The following is a 23,781-nucleotide window of genomic DNA, read 5'->3' as shown; positions in this document are numbered from 1 at the left end:
GAAGTGCATCAGCAACACTGACACCGATACGGACAGATCTCCTGGACTGATGAAGTTGCTTTGACAGTATTAGTCACTTTATCATGAAGATCAGGTGTGAGTTTTATTTCTTGTATCAAACCGCTGTGAAAACATTAATGTTACAGATCATTTACTGTATGAAGAATATGTCGACGTAGAAAAATATATAATCTAACAAAACAAGTGTGATTGTTAATTTGGTCAACATAAATACGTTGTTTAAAATTCCAACCACAACAGCTATTAAATGAACTCATTCATTCCCTGGATAAGTATGTTTAAGCTGAGGGTATTTAACATCCACCCCACTTACAATATCTACACAACTGTCACAGGGTTCAGTGCTTGGGCCACTTTCATTTTCTGTTTGCTGTACATCAATCTTTTATTAACAATCTTTAATCACTTTATGTAGCTGATACTGTAATTTATCATGCTGATTCCACCCAATTTTTCCTTGTACTTCAAAGTTCCCAGTAACTTTGCTCTTCATTTTCAACACCACTTTTCAATAACTGAAAGCAACTGAAATCACTGGTTTCTCTCGTTCGATTTATAGCTAAACAAATTAAATTATTATCACCTAAAGTGTAAAAAAACCCCAACTATTACGGCCCAGAAAGTGAGTTTAGCACATATTACCAAAAGAATGGACTTCATGTCTGTGTTGTTATTCTTTTCTTTCTGAAATGGAAAGAAATTCCATTGGCCTCACATAAAATGATTTATTAGAATTCTAGTCCTGAGACATCTAACTGCCACTTAGTGAGTGTTTGTATGCGGTTTATAACCAGCAGAGAGCTTATTTATCTTTTCCTCTTGGCACAGGACTCCAATAATTACCATGACCCGGCTCTTCACACGTAAATAAAGCTATCCATCCCACTTTCAGCAGGAAATAATCCAAATATTTGCACCATTCTGACACTGTTTAAACAAAAGGTATCTACACAGGCTACATGCCACGTGTCGTGCTGTTTTATAATCGCATGAAGAAACAATCGCTGATGAAAATGACTCTGGCTCTTGTCTCATAGTCACATCCAACACCCACAGAGCACATCCCAGAGAACACAATCAGGCTTTTACAACGTCCGACAGTGTGCGGATATCTCAGCATTTACAACACAAGTTGTGAACCATTTCAAAAAAAGATAGAGAAAATACAACAACACTTCAACACTGAAGACATGCAGGTGGAAGTCTAAACTTACTCAGAGCACCTTTCCTGAGACAATCCTTTGTCCTTGGATGTGCACACCACCTGAATACAGCATGAGAATGGTGGACTCTACCATGCAACCTGCTGCTGATTCATGCAGTCTACCTGTCTTTTTGTTTTGTTTGTCTTTTAGCTTTCAACCACTATCGCCAGCTGCTAAACTCCAGTCTGGTTCCTGGTGAGTTCAGACAGTCTGCCAATAATTTATCAAAGCTGGGAATCTACACCGATCAGCCAGTCAAGCCCCCTGCCTAATATTTTCCCTTCATGCCACCAGAACAGCTCTGACCCATCAGACCACGGATACCAGGGGTCCGTTTCACAAAGCAGGTTAGTAAAAACTCTGAGTCTGTTAACCCTGAAATGAGGGACAGTTTCCCTCATTTCAGGGTTAACAGATTCAGAGTTTTCACTAACCTGCTTTGTGAAACGGACCCGAGAAGGCAGGGAGTCCTGCGGTGCATTATTTTCTTTGAGCCCTGCAGCTTGCAGGTCAGAGCCTATGTGGATCAGAATTGTTCTGGCACATTCTGAGGATGCTTGGTCGGATTGGGATTTGGGGAGGTTGGAGACTGGGCTTTTTGGCATGTTCCTTGACTTCACTGGTGTTGGGGAGTGTCGCTGCCGTGGCAACCCTGTCTCCACAAAATAACGTTCCTGTATAGCTAAGCTGCATTCTCATTTATCTTATGAAAAGATCACAGCATCAATCTGAAGCAAATGTATTTTTGCACATGCGACGTTGTAGGAAAATCAAGTTTGAAAAAGTCCATGTGAGGAGGCCGGAGGGAGGCCATCACCCAGGAGATTGAGGGTCACATCTGGTGTGGGAGCTTTATTAAATTTCATTTTCACTTGTTTACTTTTCGTTTTCACTTGCTGTTTGGTTGGGTATATGCTCAAAAACTGTGTGGTTAGCTTGCAGAACAAATCACACTGTCATTGACAATACTTCTCATTAGCCTGATTAAGTTTAGGTGCCAAAAGGTCAGTCTGTCGTCTCTATTGTTTGTCACCAAGCAGGTGCTATGTAACACTTCAGAATCAATAAATCACTACGATGTTCATTTTGATAGTGCTCTGTAGCCGTGTAATTACTGTCAGCAACATCTGCTGTCTTTTCTGGGCTGTGTAATGTTGAACAAGGTGGCATTTTATGGAAAATATGCCACATGGCAAAATAACAGGGACTGTTTTTTGTTAAGAGTCAGGAAGGATTTGATATGCTTCCACTTCAATTTCACTATAAGTTTCTAGAATTTCCAGCGATGGCAGGTTGTGCCATCGTAGGATGGCAGCAATGCACGGAGGGAAGGAGGGACACACCATGTGACAGCAGGAAAGAAAGAAAGAAAAAGGATCCTTGAGGAATGATGCCTTTATTTGGACTCGTACAACCCCACTGCTGTGAGATGGTGATAAAGGCTGCCACTCCCTTGTCAGCGGTGCATTAATGGTGCCGAATGGTGTATTACAGTGTAGTTTAATTAATTTGGGAGTTACATTACTAAATGATTTAAATGCAGTAATAATAAAAGAAAAATGTGCATTGAGTTCCTTTAACTGAAATGGTTCCTCAAAATGTAGATAAATTAAAGGTTTCATGCATTCTGTATACCCTGGACAGGTCACCAGTCTATCACAGGGTCACATAGAGAGACAAACAATCACACTCCCTTTTACACCTACAGACAATTTAGAAACAGCAATGAACCTGAGCATGTCTTTGGACTGTGGGAGGAAACTGAAGCACCCTTTTAGCTGTGAGGCGACAGTGTTAGCCACTTGAGCACTGTGCTGCTCTTAAGGAAGAGTTCCTTAAGGTTAACTCAACCAAGATGCTGCTATAAAAGTGATAAATGACGACAATGAGTTATTCGGGGTCTCTGACTGCTCTGAATGCGAATCAGCACAGTAAAGCAAAGTGTCTTCTTTCTTTCAGCTACAGGCCAGTTCTCTTCATTCAAAGGGCATCTGATAGAGAAACAACAGGAAGTATCATTGGCTGAAAAGCAGCCGATGTTATGGCACCCCTGATGTGACTCACCGGACATAAAGCACAAATATAAATAGCAACGCATTTCAAATTGCTTTTTCCTTCTGCTGTTCATGTGGTACCGTTTGTGACGACTCGTGCTCAGGTGATAGTGCGGGTTAACACAAACGAAGAGGGAGACGGGGAGAAGGGTTAAAGGAAACAGGATTTATTTAAGGAAGGGGGTGGGGTGAAGTCAACCGTCTTTGGGGGTCGTGATCCAAGGAAGGGGGGTCCCGAGAGTGGTGCACGACGAGCCGGTGCCTGAGGGTGCCTTGGTCTGTGGGTTTTTTCCCGGTGCAGAGAGGGAGCCGTGACGAGGGAAACCGGGGTGGTGCGCAGGGGTCCGGTGTTCAGGGTTCGGTGCTCGTGGGAGGGTGCTCTGGTGAAGGGTCATCCGGTGAAGGTGTCCGTGGTCGTGGATTCCCGTGGGTGACAAACGCTGGAGTGCTTGGAGGTGTGCCGAGTGCTGGAGCCGAGGAGGAGAACTGGAGACAGGCAGAGAAACACATACCATTAACTTGAAGCTCGAAAAACATCAGAAGGCTGGAAATGCTCAGCGCGGTGTAGCAGCTCCTGGCCTGACTGTTACCCCGTGGTAGGTATCACAATCCTCTGGCGTCGGTCTTCTGTGAGACGCCAGTATTTAAACCGGGCACAGCTGATGAGCCACAGCTGCCAGCATCTCCCCTGATCGGCTCCGCCCAGCCTGCAGTGAACAAAGACACACCCACCAAAACACAGAGAGACAAAAACCCAAAAACCCAGTGAACAAAGTCTAGGATCCTCACACCGTTGTCAAAACCTGCTTCACTACGATACAAAAAAAACAAAACAAAACAAAAAAAAACACAACTTCCAGACAGCAGACTACCACACTGAAAATTTCAAGTTTTCCAAGGATTTGAATCTTGCAGTAAAGCAGCCCTGCTCGTTTACTCAGTGAATCAGGCATTTTAATGACTCACCTCACAGTGTGCAAATATTCCAACAAAACAACTCCCCATGTCACTATTTTGTTGCTGTATCCCTTTGATTAGCTCAGCCCAATATGATTAGCTGGTTTAAAGAAATTTTAAAAAAGCTTCATTGTCTTACTACATTGCTAAACAACAACATTTCAAAGGCACTCCATGAATAACTGCAAGTAAAATACAAAAAGACTATAAAATCTATAAAAAGACATTGTCAACACAGAACCATTGGGAAATTTAAATAAATAAATAAATAAATAAATATGTGAAAGTGCAATGGTTAAAGTGCTCAGTGTGAAAGCAGGATATATTATGGAGCAAAAACAGAGACAGCATAAGTTGGCATTGAAAACACAACTTTGGCATTGTAAAAAGAAAAAAAAAAGTCTGCTTTCAATGCCAAGTTTTTTTTTTTACAATAACAATTTTTTTTACAATGCCAAGTTTTTTGTTTTTTTTTTTTTTTACAATGCCAAAGTTCTGTTTTCAATGCCAATCTTTCTGTCCCTCTTTTGGCGTGGAGGGGAGGAGTCTGAGGGGGGGGTAAGGAGTGCCATATTCGCATATCATTTGGATACCAAGGAACGTCGTCTGCCGAAAAAAGCACCCCTGCCGGAAAAAGCACCCCCTCTCAAGAAGCGCAGTGACAGCCATTTGCCTGTAGATGAAAATAAAAAAAAGGCTAACAGTAATATTTAACATCTGTCTGTACATGGTCATGTGGAAATAATAAGAACAACAGGGACAGATTTGATCTGAACATTCTGTGAAAAGTTAAAAATGCACCCCTCCAGATTTACTGGGGGGTGCATATTCTGGCAATGGGGTCTGCTGGAATATGCCCCAGGTGTGTAGGAAGAGGAAAACATCTAAAACATGCAGAATTGTGGCTATTGAGGACCAGGATTGGAGACCCCTGCTATAGTCTTTGTTACCGTGACCTCCTCCATGCACCACTGGATGTAGCCAGACACAGTTGCAGCATACTCCTCCACATCTATGTGTTGACTGTCCGTTGCAGCCTCTTTGAACATGCCCCACTCAGTGCACTCAAAACAGTCCTGCAGTGCAGACATAGCTCTCTCAGGCCACAGTCTCACCTTCTTCACTGCAGGATTTTCTCTGGTGAGCAGGGGCTGGTATGGTGGAATTAACATAACAGACAGGTGGTCTGAGGAGTCAAGGTGGGGTGGGGGGCTGCTCTGAAGCCCCTTTTGATGTTGGTGTAAACCAAGTCCAATGTGTTTTCTCCTCTGGTAGCAAAATCCACATGCTGGTAGAAATTAGGAAGGACAGTCTTCATGTTGACCTGGTTAAAGTCCCCAGCAACAATAAAAACACTCTCCGGGTAGGTGGCTTGCATGTCACTGATGACACAGTAGATGGTACTTAACGCTGGCTTGGTTTTGGCACTGAATAAATGACACACAACCAAATTTCACACTGACAAACAGTGAAAGTATTTACAAGGCAAGTTGTGTGTTAAGGCTCTCATTTATGTTCCACTTCAAACCAAAGTCTCTCCTCGATGGCTAAAATGTGTCTTACGATACTTCAAGCTGTATGATCTATACAGATAATTACTTGTAACTAATCTACTAAACATTAAATGAGAGAATATCAAATAGCAATGGAAAATAGATATATCCATCCTTTCATCCACCTTCTTGTGATCATCATGTGTCATGTGTTGGTGGCAGCAGGGTAAGCAGGGCATTCCAAATGTCCCTTTTGCTTGAACATTTTCCAGCTCCTCCATAGAGATCCCAAGGCATTCCTAGGCCAGATGAAATATGTAATCCATCTGGCGAGTTGTGGGTCCAACCTGGGTTCTTCTTACAGGCATCCTAATCAGACACCTGACCCACGTCAACTGGCTCATTTTTGATGTAAAGGAGCAACGACTCTACCACGAGCTCCCTGTGATGTTTGAGCTCCTCACCATATCTTAAAGGCTGAGCCCAGCCCCCCGACGGAGGAAACTCATTTTAGCTACTTTTGTCTGTGTTCTCATTCTTTTGGTCAGTACCTAGAGCTCTTTACTATAGAAGAAGGTCGAACAAATGTAGATCGACTGGTTAGCTTTGTCTTCCATCTCAGCTCCATTTCCAGCACGAAGGTTCACTGACGACACCACCCCAATCTGTCTGTCTCATCCTGCGTTTTCCGGTCATTCATGAGCAAGATCATGAGATACTTCAACTCCTTCGCCTGCTAAAATGTATCTTTCAGTGTTTTAAGAAATACTTCTTTAAATTTTATCCTGATAATCTTTTGGACGTAATGTCAAACATACCAACAAGAAACACCTTCAATATACGGGAATGTTATGGATAGACTTCAGACGCCTACATTCATTTTCCAAAATTCCTTAACAATAGGTCGCAGCAGGCACCCCTATAGCTCACTTAGCTGAGCGGGCGACCCAAAAACAGGGGCTATAATTCCCTGATGCAGCAGTCGTGGGTTCGACTCCCGCTCACGACCCTTTGCAGCAGGTCTCTCACCATTCTTCTCCCCGCTTTCCTGTCTATCTCTCCTGCTCTACATAAAAGGCAAATACATATATATGGTATTACTATCACTTCTAATTTCATGTGAATCATTTTGATGCCTACAAAACAAGTCTATAGTTTTAGCTGCTAAGCAACCTATCTCATATATTCACAAATTGTACAAGCTGGTGTCCATACAATTACAATGCTGCAATTTGCACACACAAACAGAAGTCTGAGCTCATAGTGGCCCAACCTTCACCCACCCGTCAATTGTCATTTTTTTAGCTGGATACGGCGTCTGCTGCAATGTTCAGACTGAACTCTGAATTTCTACAGGAGAATGTTTCTCCTCTGAAGTTTCTGTCAGCAGGATGTGTTTTCGTGTGGACAGTCCCAGAGTCAGTGTCAAGCATGCAGGGGAACCATTGTGTTTTTTCTGTGGTTGTTGGTCTCAGTTCTCAACAGGATATTTAAGGGCATAGGTTTAATGGAAAGTGCATATGCAGGGATTTCATGGAGGGGGCTCCGTTTAGAGTTACTGTGTGTGTGTGTGCATGGCTGGAATAATAATGTGTGAACCACTGGTGGAGGCAGTGCAGTCAGTGGGCTTCACCAGAGCCCATGGTGCGGTGAGTGAGCCAAACATGGTGGTGGTTTTATTCCGGCATTGACATTTTTGGTTTTCAGCAAAATGTATTGACAATAATTGATAAATTTTAGTGGAATTTGTTACAAATATTCTTGTTTCCTCACAGGATGAATTGTATATACTACCAAGTAGGAATGTGGTACACCAGTTAATCATTCTAAAGGCTATTTTTAGTTTCTCCCCCCTCCCTACAAAAAACAACACATAAGATTGCTGAGGTTGTAAAATGGGGAACTAACAAAACTGGATGGATGGGACTTTGTTTTTCTAAAAGGCAGTAGAGGAATTTCTCCGAACTACTGACCACTGAGTCTGTCCGAAGGGCAGAATAACTAAAAAGGGTATGTCCCACAACACAAATTATTCACACGGAAACTCAAATAACCAGACAACAGGTGAATACTGCAGGTGAGCTCAGTGCCCGTGAAGAAGAAGTAAATGGGGTCGGACATGAGCCAGGTTCAAGGAAGAACAGTGTATGAGTGTATTCGTTCCTGACAGTGACCATGTTAGAATAGAATATCTTTGCTGCCATTGAACATGTACAATAAAAATGTATGGAAACCTATTTCAAGTGCAAAACAGCAAAGTGCATCAAGTTAGAGGTATATAAATAATAAAAGTCAAATGCTTCTAAATTAACTAAAAAAAAGGGATAATGTAAAAAAAAAAAAAGTGAAGGAAAGATTCTAAAAAGAAGAGAAAACAAACAAACAAACAAAAAAACACAAAATACCACACATACATTTCAAGTTTTGGCAGTGTTAAGTGCAGTTACGGCTTTTGGGCAAAAACAGCTTTTCACTCTGTTTGTCCGGATTTTTATTGCCCTGAAACGTCTGCTTGAAGGCTACAGTTCAAACAGAGTGTGTCCGCGGTGGGATGGGTCTTTTAAAATGCTCTTGGCTTTATTGGGGCAGTGAGGACTGTACATTTCTTCCAAGGAGGGGAGAGGGCGGTCGATGATCTTCTGGCCGTTGGTGAGGACTTTCCTCTGTGATGCTGTGCAGCTGGCAAACCACACACAGATACAGTAGGTCAGTATGCTCTCTATGGAGCAGCGGTAGAAGGACACTGGCAATTTTTGTGAGAGGCGTTTTTTCCTGAGAATCCTCAGGAAGTAAAGTCTCTGCTGTGCCTTCTTCACCAACAGTGTTGTGTTACCACCCAGGCCAAGTCATCCTCCATGAACACGTCCACGAACCGGAAGTCAGAGACCCTCTTAGCAGGGTCCTCGCTGATGTGACGGAGTTGAATGTCCGTTTTCACAGTTGTAAAGAGCAGTTACCTGAGTTACTGCATCCTTTCTGCCAGCTCCAATCAGTCTGGTTATTGTCTTCTGACCTTTCTCATCATCAAGGCGCTTCTGTTGTGAGAACTGATGCTTAGTCTTAAAAAATACAGAAAACATACACTGAGATCAACAGTTTCAGAAAGACTCAAACCACCCCCTCCAATTATTCTTTTCTCATAATTATGAGATTGTAAGTCATAATTACAAGAAATGTCCTCCAGTTCTTTTTACTCCCTCGGCTCTGCAGGGTTTGCTATTTATCAACAAGGCCAATAGGAAACAGGTCAAAGCTCACCAAAATGAAACAACATTTAGATTAATTTTTCTTTCTTATAAGCATTAATTGAGGAGACTAAATTGAAATTAAATACATTTGTTGTAACTAGGCCTTAAGTCTTGCCAACAACGTTTAAATCATTCTTCCATATTAAATATTTACAAAACAATACATATATGCTAATTATTAAACATAATTGTGGCCTTTTTTATTTACACTTGCTGAGCTAGATTAGTTATATTTTCCATTTGAAACTCTTTTTTTCAAGCACAATTCATGCTGTGATTGTGATCTGCATATGTTTTGTATTTGTACATTGGTGTAATGGCCAGAAATAAGACATCAATCATTGTTTGATATATGATTTCAAAAACTTCCATGTGTGTGATGGGAAAGGCAAACTGTGAACACTTGGTGAGCTTTGAGATTAGCGCTACAGACTTCTCATAACAAGCTCTTGCCGACAGACAAATATTAACGCTGATTTATCTGTACAGGCAGCTCACAGGTATTAAAGCAAATCTGTAAACCTCAACTGAGCATCTGTCGTCTCCCATGAGTGTTGTCGAGCTGAGTTGAAAGCTGAGCTGTTGCAGCACCAACATCTAAAGTAGGTGTAAAGCGCACCGATCAAAACTCGAGAGGCCCCGAGGTGTTTTTGGAGAATAAAATTAAAGACATTAAACTATGAAATAGATTGTAGTAAAATTTTGATTCCTCAAAGTAGTCCCATTTTGCTTTTCAGACACCTTTAAACACCCTTCATCCTCTCAACCATCTTGAAGATGTTGCCGCCTGGAGCTTTTTCATCAGTCGTAAAAGAGCTCCCACAGATGCTGAGCACTTGTTGGCTGATTTCAGATGGTGGAGATCAGGTCACCTGAGGCAGCACTCGATCTCCCTGCTTTGCAGTCAAACAGGCATCACAGAGTGCACTAGAGGTGTGTTCTGGCTCACTGTCCTGCTGAAAAACTAAAGATGTTTCCACTGATCTCAAACCAGATGTGATGGCGTATCTGTTCAGGATGTTGCGGAACTAACTCTAATAAACCTGTCCTCTGCAGCACAGGGAACTCTTGGTCTTCCTTTCCTGGGGCGATCCTCATGAGAGCCAGTTTCATAACAATGTTTAAGGGTTTTTGCATTTAAAAGAGCTCTAAAAATTTGCCAGACAAAATGATCTTCCTATGTTACTATTATGGCAAACTGTTGTTTATTTTCACTTAACTGCAGTTCCTGCCATAACATGGATTACTGCAGTAGCTGAATAGGGCTATTATCTGTATACCAACAATGTTACAAGTTAAAGACCTTACTGAGCTGCTGTTAGGATCCATCACTGAGAGAAAGCTGTGCATTGTGGGGAAAGGCTACAAAGCCACATCCAAGTTTTTCCAAGTGCTACAGGCCAAAGTCAAAAGTGAAACACTGTGGCACATCTCAAGGGCGCCAGTAGTCAGCCAAAAGTGACTGCTGCACTGGCATGAATGGTAGTGCAAAAGGCTAGGAGGAATCCAAGGATTCACACGAGGCCATCCTGATAAATCTGAGCAGTTAGTAGCAACATCTCAAACACACATTCCAGCAGACACAATGCTAGTTTCCATAGATGCCTCAATGTCTTTAAGATAGACATACAAAAGCTCACCTAGCCTTTGCAAAAAGCTCATTTGGACGAAGAAGAAAGCTACTGGCAATCAATTGTAGACATTTAGACACAGGAACTTGGCTTCTGTTTTGCGAAAGAAAGAAAAAGCATTCACGACCAAGAACACTATCGCCACAGGAATTTAATGCTTTGGGGGTGTTTTCTCACCAATGGGCCAGGCAACAGTTTTCCTTTGATTCAGGCAGCATTAAACCTTCCAACTAGACAATGGTGTCTGAAAGATACAGCCAAAGTGTATATAAGGAAGCACAAGTAAACATTATCTGTGTTCCTTGCCTTCCTCCTCCTCCAAGCGAATGAGACTGAGCATTCCCAACGAAAACTTAAGCAGTGACTGAAAAATCTGCAGGCTGCAAATTGCTGAGAACGGACTACAACATTTAGAGGCCGCTGACCCCCATCTCCAGTAATTGTTGAGTCCAGTTCTACTTCATGGAGTGACATCTAATCAAAACAGTCATGCTGGCCTGTGTGCTCTGCCCCCCTGTGCATCATTCATTATTCAACAGAATTGCTTATTCCCTGATCTTTATAGCAAAGCAACAGCGTGTACATCGTTGTGAATATGGGCATACTAATGTTGAAGTCAAGCTGGTATCTTGTGGTGTGGAAACAAAGCATGACAATAACTCTGTCACTTATATTACTACAATTTGTGGCACACTTGTTGTCCTTGTGAGTAATTTCGTGGAAAATTGTTTCTGATTTCTGATAACCTTTTTTAATGTAGCATTATTGGGTATTACAGGAACACGTTTTAAATTAATTAATTAATTAATTTTTAATCCAACATGTGAACACGTGAGTTAGAAAAAGCATAGACATCTTGTTTGCCGTGAGCTGGACCTCCGTCACACTCCTTCAGCAGGCAGATCATGTTTCAAGTTGCAGACATGCTGGGTTTACACCCACACATTTAAAACTGGGCTTAGCACACCACAGTACATCTGCTGCTCTTTTGATAACACATAATGCTTCGCGTCCAGTTGTACCAGCATTTGAGGAAGCCAAATCAGTTTGTCTTCAGTGGAAGAGCTTGGTACACAGAAATGAAATAAAACTAAAAATAAAAAAATAAAAAAATAAAAAAACATTTTGCATCACGAAAAAATTTAGAAATAAAAAAGTTAAATGCCACAAAAATCTGTAACAGGATGACATAGATGTGATCAGGCATTATGTATCAAGGAGCTACATGGAGTAAAGTAATTCCGACCAACTCATCTAGTATATATGAAGGATTTTCTTGAAAAAAAATACAAATAAAAAAATCTTAAAGCGCTGATGTTGTTTTAGTTCTATATTTAAGTAATTTTAATGATTCCTTCTAAGCATCACCAGTTGCTTATTCTTCATTGCCGTGGATTGGGCTAAATAAAGCTTCTGAGCGGAAAATCCCATTTTTTAAGGTATTTGACTGCATATTTTCCCAAAAAAGTTTATCTTGTTATTATTCCTTGAATGTTCCTTACTGTTCATATAGTAAGGTTTTGTTTAAAAGGATACAGATATATAAGTTGTATAAAAATGTTATAAGTCATATTACTCCAGCCATTAATTTAATCTTTCATACTTTTCAGTTTGCGTAATATTACATTCAGTGGTGGTATTTCATAAGTAGGTATTTGTATTGTGTTGACTTCAAGGTTTTCTGTCTCTGTGTGATACATGGTTTAATTTTCTTATGGCCACTCCTGTGTCGGACGGCAATTTTTCTTAGAATATGGAAGGTAGCAACCAAGAACACTTCAGATCTTCAGAATTGCCAATGATAGAAAAATTAAATTGAGAAACTGTAGCTAAAGGAGCCAAGACTAACCTGGACATGAAGCCATGATTCCCTATTCCCTATCCCTTGCTAATGAAATCTAACTAGACTTCAAGTCACTTTAAGTGCTTCAGTAGAAGGTAACTGGACTGTTTGATTCAACTCTTGACTCAACTCACTCATTTCGAACTGACTGATGTTCCTGGGGGGCTGCAAGGGGGAGCAGGGGTTAGAATCGTTGCCTCGTAGCAAGAAAATCGACGGCTCGCGTTCCAGTGAGGACACCCGGGATCTGCGTGGAGTTTGCATGTTCTCTCCGAGTTCTCGGGCTTCCTCCCACAAGGTCCACAAACATGCTGAGGTTAATTGGTGATTCTAAATTGTCCGTAGGTGTAAATATGAGTGTGCTTGGTTGTCTGTCTCTAAGTGTAGCCCTGCAATAGACTGACGACCTGACCAGGGTGTCAACTGGGATAGGCTCAAGCCCCCCTGCAACCCTTGTGAGGATTAAGCAGTGTATAGATAATGGATGGATGGATCGATGGATGTCGTTCCAGGTGTTTATTCTTGTCACCAAACCACACGGCTAATAGCCCATTAATGACCAAAGAGTCACATGCCTCGAAGTGTGAATGTTGTGAAACTTCCAGGTGAGTCAAGGTGTAATTGCTGATGAAAATGAAACTGTCTGTGGGAATCTCAGAACTGCATTATAAGGACTTGATATGTGGTGTCACAAATCTCCCTCCTCTGTTCAAACATGGCTGTTAATTTACCATTGATGACCAGACTCATTTGCCTCGAGGTGGGAATGTATGTGAAACAGTCCAGTTGCATCCCATATGTAGCTGGTGTATCTGTGTCTGCAGTGCACCAGTATGTTGTGTTTCTCAAACAATGCCATGAGAAAAACTGGTTCAGTCTGAGGATAAAACAGCTACACACAAGCTGAGCGATGTTGTATATACAGTCCGAGGAGTGCACTAAATATAGAGGAAATTAGCAACCGCTCCACAAGTGTATGGCACCACAGGATAGCCAACATTAAGCAGTCCACCTGTATCCATAAGGAAAAGGGACACTCCTTTGAGGATAGTTGTTGAATGTGGCTGGAGAACTCAGATGATTTGAAAAGGGAGTTAAGGAAGTTTTCAATGTTAAAGTGGTACAGTCAATCGCTCTAAACACAGAAGGGGTTCTACGACACCACTTATGAGGCACTTATACCCACCACCATTGACACCCTGCAGAATGTGAGTCTTGGGTCATTAATGAGTCATGAGCCATGTGATTTGGAGCTGAGAATAAATATCTTGAACCTCCTGTCAGTCAGGTAAAACTGAAGAGTTGTGAAACATCCAGTACAGAAATCCAGGTGTAACTGAATGGTATGTTGTGTGAAGTGTGAGGGTGGCAATATAAAAAGAGAGAAGTCCTAATATGTGCAAAATGGATTCAGCACAATAGCATGACAAATGCAAGGAACAGCAGGAAACCAGGCAACGGTCTTGAAAGGAAATGATGATTTGTACAGTGGCCTCAGTGAGATTACCCTTAACAAAGCCTGAAGCCATGCAGGAGCCTGGACATCTGGTGTTAATGGTGGATTTGTCAGCTAAAAAAAAATTCTTCACTCAGCCATGATTGCCTTTCAACAGCTCTCTGTCTGTTACCGAGCAGTCTGAGAGCAGTCAAAGTTGATACATCTGACACAGCGTAGAACCACTTATCCAAATTTCACCACAAGGATTCCAAATGTCTAAGTTACAGTGATGTCTTTATTTTTTAGTACAGGTAAGTACACAAACCTCTGAGAATATTTTTTTCTTTTGTCATGTGACTGACAATAAGAAAAAAACAATAAAACTTATTCCAAACACTTGTTTGGTTACGAATTTTTAATATGTTGGCCATTGGAGCAAAATTCCATTATTATTGCAATTCCCTCTAAGCCTCACCAGTCACTTGTTTTTCACTGGACTGGGTTGAAAATTTTATGAACATCCACAAAACCCAAAGAATAATTTAAAGATAAACACATTTTAGGTTAATGTTTTACACTAATCCAGTTAGTAAATCATAATTTTGTAATTAAATAAAAAATCTGCAATTTAAAAAATAAAAAGTTATATTTCCACTATTTTTAGCTTTCTTGCAATTAAATTATTATTCTGTTAAGTATCAATATAGTTCTATCATCTGTAGAAGTTATATTGTTCTACATAAAACACTGACTGCCACAGATCTTGCTAAATATAGCTTCAGAGCTCAAAATCCCACTTTTTAAAGTATTCTGACTGCATATTTTCCCAAGACAGATTATTTTTAATTTCCTTGAAACTCTCAGTAAATTTAGAAAGCACTCACCTAATGGTGACTGGACAGCAAAAATCTTCCAAGTCACTGGGTGTCATTTAGAGATGGATATTAAGATTTTAACAGTACTACTACTTCTACCGATACTGCTTATCAAGCCAGTACTTTAACAGTATCCTTGTTGGTACTTTTTTATTTTTTATTTTTTTTATTTTTTATTTTTTTGTTGTTGTTAAAGAGAGAAAACTAATTTTATTAGGACTAAAGACTTCTTCATATATTCATACAGACTGTATATAAACTAATAATGTATATGGACACCAATGTTGTGTTGATGGGATAATCAGAAGACTGTGGACGGTGTCACAGGTTTTAAATAAAACATTCCTTAGTGTGTTATTAAACTGTCCATCATCCATCCATCCATTATCTATAGACCACTTAATCCTCACTAGGGTCACAGGGGGGCTGGAGTCTATCCCAGCTGACTTAGTGTGAAGGCAGGGGACCCCCTGGACAGGTCGCCAGTCTATCGCAGGGCTACACAGAGAGACAGACAACCAAGCACACTCACATTCACACCTACGGACAATTTAGAATCACCAATTAACCTCAACATGTTTTTGGACTTGTGGGAGGAAGCCAGAGAGAACCCATCTGCACAGATTCAGATTCAGATTCAAATTTGTTTTATTGTCATTGTCACAAGTACAACGAAACGAAGGAGGGAGAACATGCAAACTCCATGCAGAAAGATCCTGGGTGTCCTCAACGGGACGCGCACCGGCAACCTTCTAGCTGCAAGGCAACACTGCGAACCACTCCTCCACCTTGCAGCACCACTGTCCATCATAATATCAGAAATTAAAGCTCCACCTTGAACAAATATGAAGCAAATGTCAGAATGTTGTGTTGATAAAAACCTCTTTCACTGTTTTGAGTATAAAATGAATGCAGGATTTTGACAGTATTTTTTTTTACTGTGTTAAATGAAGAAAACTTATTTCTTCCACACTAACACCAAAATTCAGGTTGAGAAAAAGTGAAAATAAGGTCATACAGAGTTTCTCTGCAGCCCTAAAATCACTAAACCCTGCTGCTCTTTGTGTTGAAAGTGAAACTGAAATTTAGAGCATCATCTAAACCGTCATTCAGAATTTCAGACAAAATTTATGAACACATTGAGCTTGCATTAGTTTAGACAGACAGAGAGTTAGGGCATCTCAAGGCTCCTGTTTAATTGCTGTGTGTTTCAAAGATCAAGGCAGCTGGTGGAGAAAGAGGAGTCCTTGGTCATCTTGGACAGTTCTGACATTAGAATGCATTAGTTTACTCTTTTCAAAGTAATTTTGTCATACACTTTTCTGAGAAAAATTGCAGCCACTAATCAGCAGCTCGTCTTCACAGTGAGGCATTCAGGAAACATCTGTAAATATAATGTCCATTGATGAGCAGATTTTCAGAACTGGTGCAGTAGTTTGCACTTTCAGTCATATTTTCTTACTGAGGATCACTTTAGCATAACAGCTCTTGTTTTAAATGAGTTACATTATCTGCAACTTGATTTTATCTCTAGATACAGCAACAACAAGACAAGTTAGATCAATTTGGAGAAGTTTTGCTGATTCTGTATCATCTCAATCTATGATGGAGTATGCACATATGAGCTTTGCAAGGGCACCTTAACCATGTAACATTAATCATTTGCCAGGCAGTTCTTTTGTTCTTTCTAAATCATAGATAAGTTGCTCGTCAAGGTGACATGAAGACTCGTGATCAGATTCACAGTGGGTCACCGTTGTACAGGCACTGAAATAGCATAAATTTCGATCATATGGCACACTAGAATCATTGGTCACCTCAAGGTTCCAATGTGATGCTGCTGCTGCCTTTGCAGGTTTTGGGGATCTTCTTTAATAACTGTTTTGCAGATGCCAAGGGGCATCCTTGCCCGCTAGATCCAGGGTACCACTCTGTTATGATTTATTCCCCTTCCTGCAGGAAGATAAATGGTAGAGTAAACATCGTGTTTTGCGACAGTAAGTGGAGATTTGGGAAAACTCCGTCTTGGCGTTTGCATATAGACAGGAGGAGACAGAGTTTGATGTCACAGTATGCGACAAAAGCGTCATTAGCATCATACGTGTGTGATCCATGTTTACAGTTTGGCTACTGTGACAGAAACGGATGCTGTTAAAGCAGTGCTTGTTTTTATGTTTGTGCAAACGCTTTTGGCCTGTTTGCGTTTACATTCAGAAATAAAATCAATATTTTCACGTATTTGTTTTGTACTCTAACACCACATTTAGGAGTAGCTCCACTTCTCTGTCAGTCCAAACAAACGACCATAGCATCATTATCACTGAAGTAACAGGAAATAATTTGTGCCATTCGGTGTGTTTTTCCCAGGATTCTGATTGGCTAGCATGGCTTTATGCTTCTCATTACACTGCCTCCTATAGGTTTGACATGCTCATAGCAGCTCTTAGCGACGTGTGTAGGAGCCATGACTACATCTGTGTTTTTGTTATAATGTTAAGGGGCAGATTGATTATTATTTTGGTTATGATATATTTTTGTTGGACACATTTGACAGGGGGATAGTGGCTCCCGTGGATGGGCGGGGATTTAAGCTCACCTGTTCACCGGTTCACCTGTTCTTTGTCAGAGGAAGAGAGAGGGGGTGAGCTGGGTTGCCGTATTTTTTGTTGACCGCTATTTCGCTATTTTGCTTGATTACTTTGATTTGGAGTTTTTCATATGTATATATGAGTCAATGATCTTCATTTCCTTTAATAAAAGGCAAAAGTTATTATTCATAAATCTCAGTGAATTATTATTGAATTGCACGTCAGACGAACTGACCCAATCTCAGTCTCTCAATGACGCGAGGTCTCTGATGTCACTACATTGTTGTCAACAAAAAAGGCACGTTAATTAGAAATATCATCTGAACAGAGCTAAAGAAAGTAAGATTTCAAGAGGAAGGGGATGAAATCGAACCGACATCAGAGATAAGGTACGCGCTGGCTTCTCAGCAGTTTAAAGAACCACCGTTAAAGGGAACTACAGCCAGGTAAGCTTACCTGTGGATGTGTGCATTGAAGCTATATATTGATGGGGATCTTGTTGAAAGGGAGCGTAGGAAAAGACAAACTAAACTTAGAGCCAAGGCCTGGGCTAACAAAATTGAAATGCTTCAGCATGAACGCAAAATCACTGTGAATAAAATGAAACCACTCATACCAGAAATGAAAGCACAGCTTTATATGGACAAGTTAATTGAACTTTGTGAAAAGGCTACTAAGTCACATGAAGTTTTGATTCCTTTACTCATGGAGGATGAACAAAATAGACAGAATCAGTGGTTTTTCAGCATCTTGAAATACAGCAACACATTAAAGCAGGATGTTCACAGGTGGCTGAGTGAATCTGAGGGATCTCAACAAAATATCAGCCTCAGTCAATCTGATGCAGTTGTGCTTCAATGTCCAACAGCTGATGAGCCTCAAATAGCAACCCAAGCTGCATCAATAATCCGTACGGAGGATGTGCAGGATGACATAAAGCCAAGTGACAGTGTGTCAAATGTGGGAAGCAGAAACTCTGCTGCTGTAAGAAGGTCTGCTGCTTCTACTGCTTCCTCTGCAGGTCTGAAAGTAGAAGTCGACTTGGCAGTATTAATAGAGAGACAAAAACTATTAAAGGACAGACATGAACTGGAGGAGCAGGAGGACCAACTGAAAAGGAAAAAGGAGCAGCTTAAACTGTATGAAGCAATTGCAGCACATATGACCAAATTAAATCTTAAGATCTCAGAGCATCATTCTAAGTGGAAAAAATTCCTTGTCAAGGCATTCAGATGGAATGAACTCCTATTTGGGAAAAAAGAAAATCAAAACCAGAAGCTCCTAACGCTAATGCAATCTCATTTATTCCACAAATGACAAAACACAAGAAAACTAAACATGATTATTTGGATCTGGGAACAAGACCGAAAGAGAACATTGTACCTCAGTTCCTTCATTATGAGCCTGTGCCACTTAAGGAGCCCAAACAATATTCAGTGAATCACAGGGCTAATGACAACTCACAAACTCAATATGAATACACCTTAAATGCAGGATTTGGATCAAGAGATGAGAACCAAAACAATATGCTGGGAATTATGAGAAAGCAAAATGAAATAACTACACTCTTAATTCAACAACAATGCCTCTCATCATTGCCAAAAAGAGAAATGAAATTTTTTGATGGAGATCCATTAACATATCATGCATTTATAAATGCTTTTGAGAATGGCGTAGAGAGAAATACTGACAACTACAGTGACACTGGGGGTCACCCTAAGGAACTGGTAAGGAGCTGTCAGCATTTGGACCCAGAAAGAAGCTATGTTAAAGCTAAGGCTTCGCTACGAGAGCATTTTGGAAATGAGCAGAAAGCTGCATCTGCATATATGGAAAGGGCTTGTTCATGGCATCCCATTAAAACAGAGGATGTGAAAGCCCTTCAAGACTTCAGCCTTTTCCTCAGAAGCTGCTCTAATGCTATGGAGGGGGTGGACTACCTGCACGAGTTGGATTTGCCTGCCAATATATAAAATACATCTGCATGACAGGTCTTTTAGCGTCGCCATTGGCAGCTCACAGTCATCTTGTATCAAGCTGACCTGCGGGGTTCCCCAGGGCTCGGTCCTTGGACCACTCCTATTCTCCCTTTACATGTTACCCCTGGGACATATCATCCGCAATCACAACCTGAGTTTTCACTCATATGCGGATGATACACAACTGTACCTGTCTTTTAACCCCAATGATTTTAATCAATTACAATCTCTGAACGGCTGCATCCAGGACCTGAAATGCTGGATGGCTCAAAATTTCCTCCAGCTAAACTTAGACAAAACCAAAGTAATGATTATTGGTCCTGGTTCAGCCACAGCAGCAAGACACTTAGGTTCATTATCCTGTAATATAGCTGCAAAATGTAAAAATCTTGGGGTCATCTTTGATGAAAACCTTAACCTGAACCAGCATGTCAACTCAGTTGTGCAGTCTTGTTTTATGCAGCTTAGGAGACTCTCTAAGGTGAGGTCAGTTTTATCCAGACATAATTTAGAAATTGTTATACATGCTTTTATCTCATCTTGTTTAGACTACTGTAACTCTCTGTACACTGTTCTTAACCAGCAGAGTCTTCACAAACTACAGCTGGTCCAAAACGCAGCAGCCCAACTCCTCACCAAATCCAAAAAGAGAGATCACATTACTCCTATTTTAGCTTCCCTTCATTGGCTACCAGTTAATTTTAGAATAGATTTTAAGATTTTATTGTTTGCCTATAAAGCATGCTCTGGACTGACACCTCAATACATTTCTGATCTCCTCACCCCATATGTGCCCGGTCGTTGCGTGCGGTCCTCAGCCAAGGCTCTGCTCACCGTCCCACATTCGAGGCTGAGGACCAAAGGTGACCGGGCCTTTTCTGTAAGAGCCCCCACCCTCTGGAACAGTCTCCCTGAGGAGATCAGATCTGCAAGCACTTTATCCTCCTTTAAAACTCTTTTAAAAACACATTTTTACTGATGTGCTTCTACAGGAGTTGTTTTATGAGTGTACTTTTACTCCATTTGATGGCAGTATTAAGGACAGTACATTTCACCTTCTAACTGTTTTATTCCTTCCTTTATTGTCTTTTAATTGTCTTCTTTTACTGGGTTTTATTTTTCTTATATATTTTTATATTGTTTTATTGTCGTTCATGCTTTATGTGCTTCACCTTCACCATTATTTATTTATTTATTTATGTATTTTTGGCTTTTCACTTCCTTTAATTTTGTTTAATGTTGTTTTCCTTACACTTCTCTTTGAATCTTTTACAGCACTTTGTAACCCTGTTTTGAAAAGCGCTATATAAAAAAAGTTTAGAGATAGATGCAAAAGTTGAGCTGCTGATTGGGACAAATGTTCCTAAAGTTCTGGAACCACTGGAAGTCATTCAAAGGTGGTGGACCGTACGCAATCAGAACAATATTGGGCTGGACTGTGAATGGACCTCTAAAAGGAGATAGTGAGGAATCAATGGATTGTGTTCAGCCAGTGTTATCAGTGAACAGTGTCAGTTATGAATTTGGATAAACTTTGGCAGCAACAGTTTAGGATGGACTTCCCAGAGTGTAGTGTGAATGAACAATTTGGCATGTCAAGAGAAGATCAAAAGTTTATGGAATTGGTCACTAACTCAGCAAAGCAAGTAAATGGCCAGATTAATTTACCATTAAGGAACAAGGACTTTAACATGCCAAATAACAGAAACATTGTTGAGCAATGAGCTTCATACCTGAAGAGAAGGCTTCAGAAGGACTCATTATCCCATGCAGACTACACTGCCTTCATGAGCGACCTGGTCACCAAAGGTTACGCTGAAAGGGTGCCTGAGGAGGAGTGCTGTGATGGTAAAATCTGGTACATGCCGCACCATTGTGTTTATCATCCAACAAAAAGGAAGATCAGAGTTGTTTTTGATTGTGGAGCAAGTTTTCAAGGAACATCTCTCCATACTCAGCTTCTGCAAGGACCTGATCTCACCAGTTTGTTGATTGGAGTGGTGACCAGATTCAGGAAAGAATGGCAGCTGAAGACGCTGATTTGTACTGACTGTAGGATGTTGGTGCGTTTCTTTGGAGCAACTTCATCTCCCAGCTGTGCCAATTTTGCTCTCAGGAAATGTGCAGAAGACAACAAAACATGGTTCAGCCAAGAAGTGGTGGACAAAGTTCTTCATTGCTTTTATGTTGAAGATTGCTTGGTGTCAGTGTCTTCAGAGGAGAAAGCAATATCTCTTTATCATGACCTCGTCTCAATCTGAGCAAAAGGTGCATTCCATCTTACAAAGTGGATAAGCAACAGACATGGTGTGATAGCTGCAATACCTGAAAGTCACTTCTAACTTAAGGTCCAAGAGTTTAGTCTAAATGTAGATGGCCTCTATTCAACACAGGAAGGCCCTGCCCAGGCTCTGGTTTGCTCGCCTTCATCTCCCATGCCAACACCATCAAACAAAAAAAAAATTAATTCCAAAATAAATGGTTAAATCTGACAAAGTGTCTTGTCTGAAATGGAGCTTTTGTGCTAGTTCAGACAGGCACAGCATCAGGGCATCATAAGACCCTTTTCTGTCCAATCGTTCGCTCCTTGAGTCCAGCCCACTGACTTAGCTGCTTTATAGCCAATGCAGCGTTCATTCATTCTGCTGCTCCACGCTCACCACATTGCTGCTACACCAACATCTGCAGACAGTCCCTGAGATCACAGATTGTTGTAGAGAATCACTCGAGCAGAGTCACTGCCAAACACAAAATACGTGTCATTCCAAAATAAATGGGTTGATCTGACAAAGTGTTCTGTCTAAACTTTCTCTAGTACCATTAGGAGAACCGTTAACATCTGAACTTATTGATCCTGGTATTTAAAAATTTTGCACTGGGGCTTGTTTATTACCATCCCGAGTGTCACAAAATTAAACTCTGTGGAACATAAAACCTTGTACAAAACTGCATAACAATCTATCCAGTAATTTGAGAAATTTCAGACTTGGCCAAAGTAGTGAACCAACCATTGCCGTCATCCCTGCAGGCACACTGTGAACATGGCTAAAGAAGTACAAGACAAACGGAATAGGCTCAAGGTTCTGATGCTGTATGATGCATTGATTCAAAAGGATTTACATTTGAATTGGCAAATGGTATGAAATACTGTCTCTACTCCCTGCAACTGTAGCACTAGTGGTCGGATAAAGAGGCTTGAGAGAGTGGAATTTCTCGCCATTTATTGCCATATGCCAACGCTGTAAACACAGAGACACATCTGTAACCACGCCATTCTCAATGAGGCACTTTCTGATAAGGACCCGCGAGGACCCCCTAGCTGCCTTCCCCTGCTTGCACGGGTTTCCCCAGTATCTCCNATAATAATAATAATAATAATAATAATATGATCACCATTATAAGGAAGTTGCCTTACAAATTCATAGACAAATGGAGGACTGTTGCTTGTGAATTGCAGGAGAGACGCAACAAGAGAGCTACTTTTACTGACATTACAAACTTTGTTGAGAGACAGGTGAAAATCTTGACTGATCCAGTGTTTGGCAACATACAGCATGTTCCCTCAGTGACAATTAATAAAGGAGTGAACAAGCTAAAGCCACAGCCTCGTTCTGGAAGGAAAGGAACAAGCTTTGCTACTGCAGTGGCTTGTGTGGAGAGTAAAACTCAACCTGGAACTAAAGGGAAGGAACAAACCCTTACATCGAGGAGGATGTGTCTTTACTGTGGAGGAGGACATGCATTGGATACATGCAATCAGTTGGAGAAAAGAACACACAGAGAGAAGATAGGCTTTTTAAGAGAAAATGGTGTCTGATTTGGCGATTTGTCTGTTTGGGCATATCAGTAAATATTGTAAAAACAATTGATTTCTTGTGCAAAATCCAAGTGTCCTTCACATTGCTCCAAAGGAAACAAAAAATGACTCTGATCTAGTCGAAAGGAAATCAGAGACAGCTGTGGACAGCACCCAGGTGCCAAGAGGGCTAACTGGGCTAACTTATTTTAAACTTCCTATTGTTCTTGTGCAAGCAAAGTCCAAGAAAGGCAGTAAGATTCTGACCACATAAGCTGTCCTGGATCAAGGAAGTACAGCAGTTTTTGCACACAGCCATTGATGCAAAAGCTAGGCCTCACAGGAAAGAAGACACATATTCTCTTGATAACAATGGGCCAAGAGAAAGTTGTCAGTAGCCATATTGTCTCAGGGCTGGAAGTTGGTGGTCTAGAAGATGACAACTTTTGTGAATTGTCCAAAACTTAGACTCAGGAGAGTATGCCAGTGCATAGAGGGAACATTTCAAGAGACAGGGATCTTCAGGAATGGGCTCATTTGAAATGAGTGCATCTGCCTGAGATAGATGCAAAAGTTGAGCTGCTGATTGGGACAAATGTTCCTAAAGTTCTGGAACCACTGGAAGTCATTCAAAGGTGGTGGACCGTACGCAA

At 40.9% G+C, this 23,781-nt stretch overlaps 1 protein-coding gene across 1 annotated transcript in view; it reads left to right on the top strand.

Annotated features, from left to right (window-relative positions):
* The window catches only part of ntsr1 (neurotensin receptor 1 (high affinity)), an 87,868-nt gene that overhangs the window by 16,265 nt on the left and 47,822 nt on the right, over positions 1-23,781 (top strand). The gene's annotated exons all lie outside the window — the stretch shown is intronic.

This window comes from Stegastes partitus, unplaced genomic scaffold, assembly GCF_000690725.1.
Source record: "Stegastes partitus isolate 25-593 unplaced genomic scaffold, Stegastes_partitus-1.0.2 Scaffold12, whole genome shotgun sequence".
NCBI lineage: Eukaryota > Metazoa > Chordata > Actinopteri > Pomacentridae > Stegastes > Stegastes partitus.
This window is presented reverse-complemented; position numbering and strand designations above follow the sequence as displayed.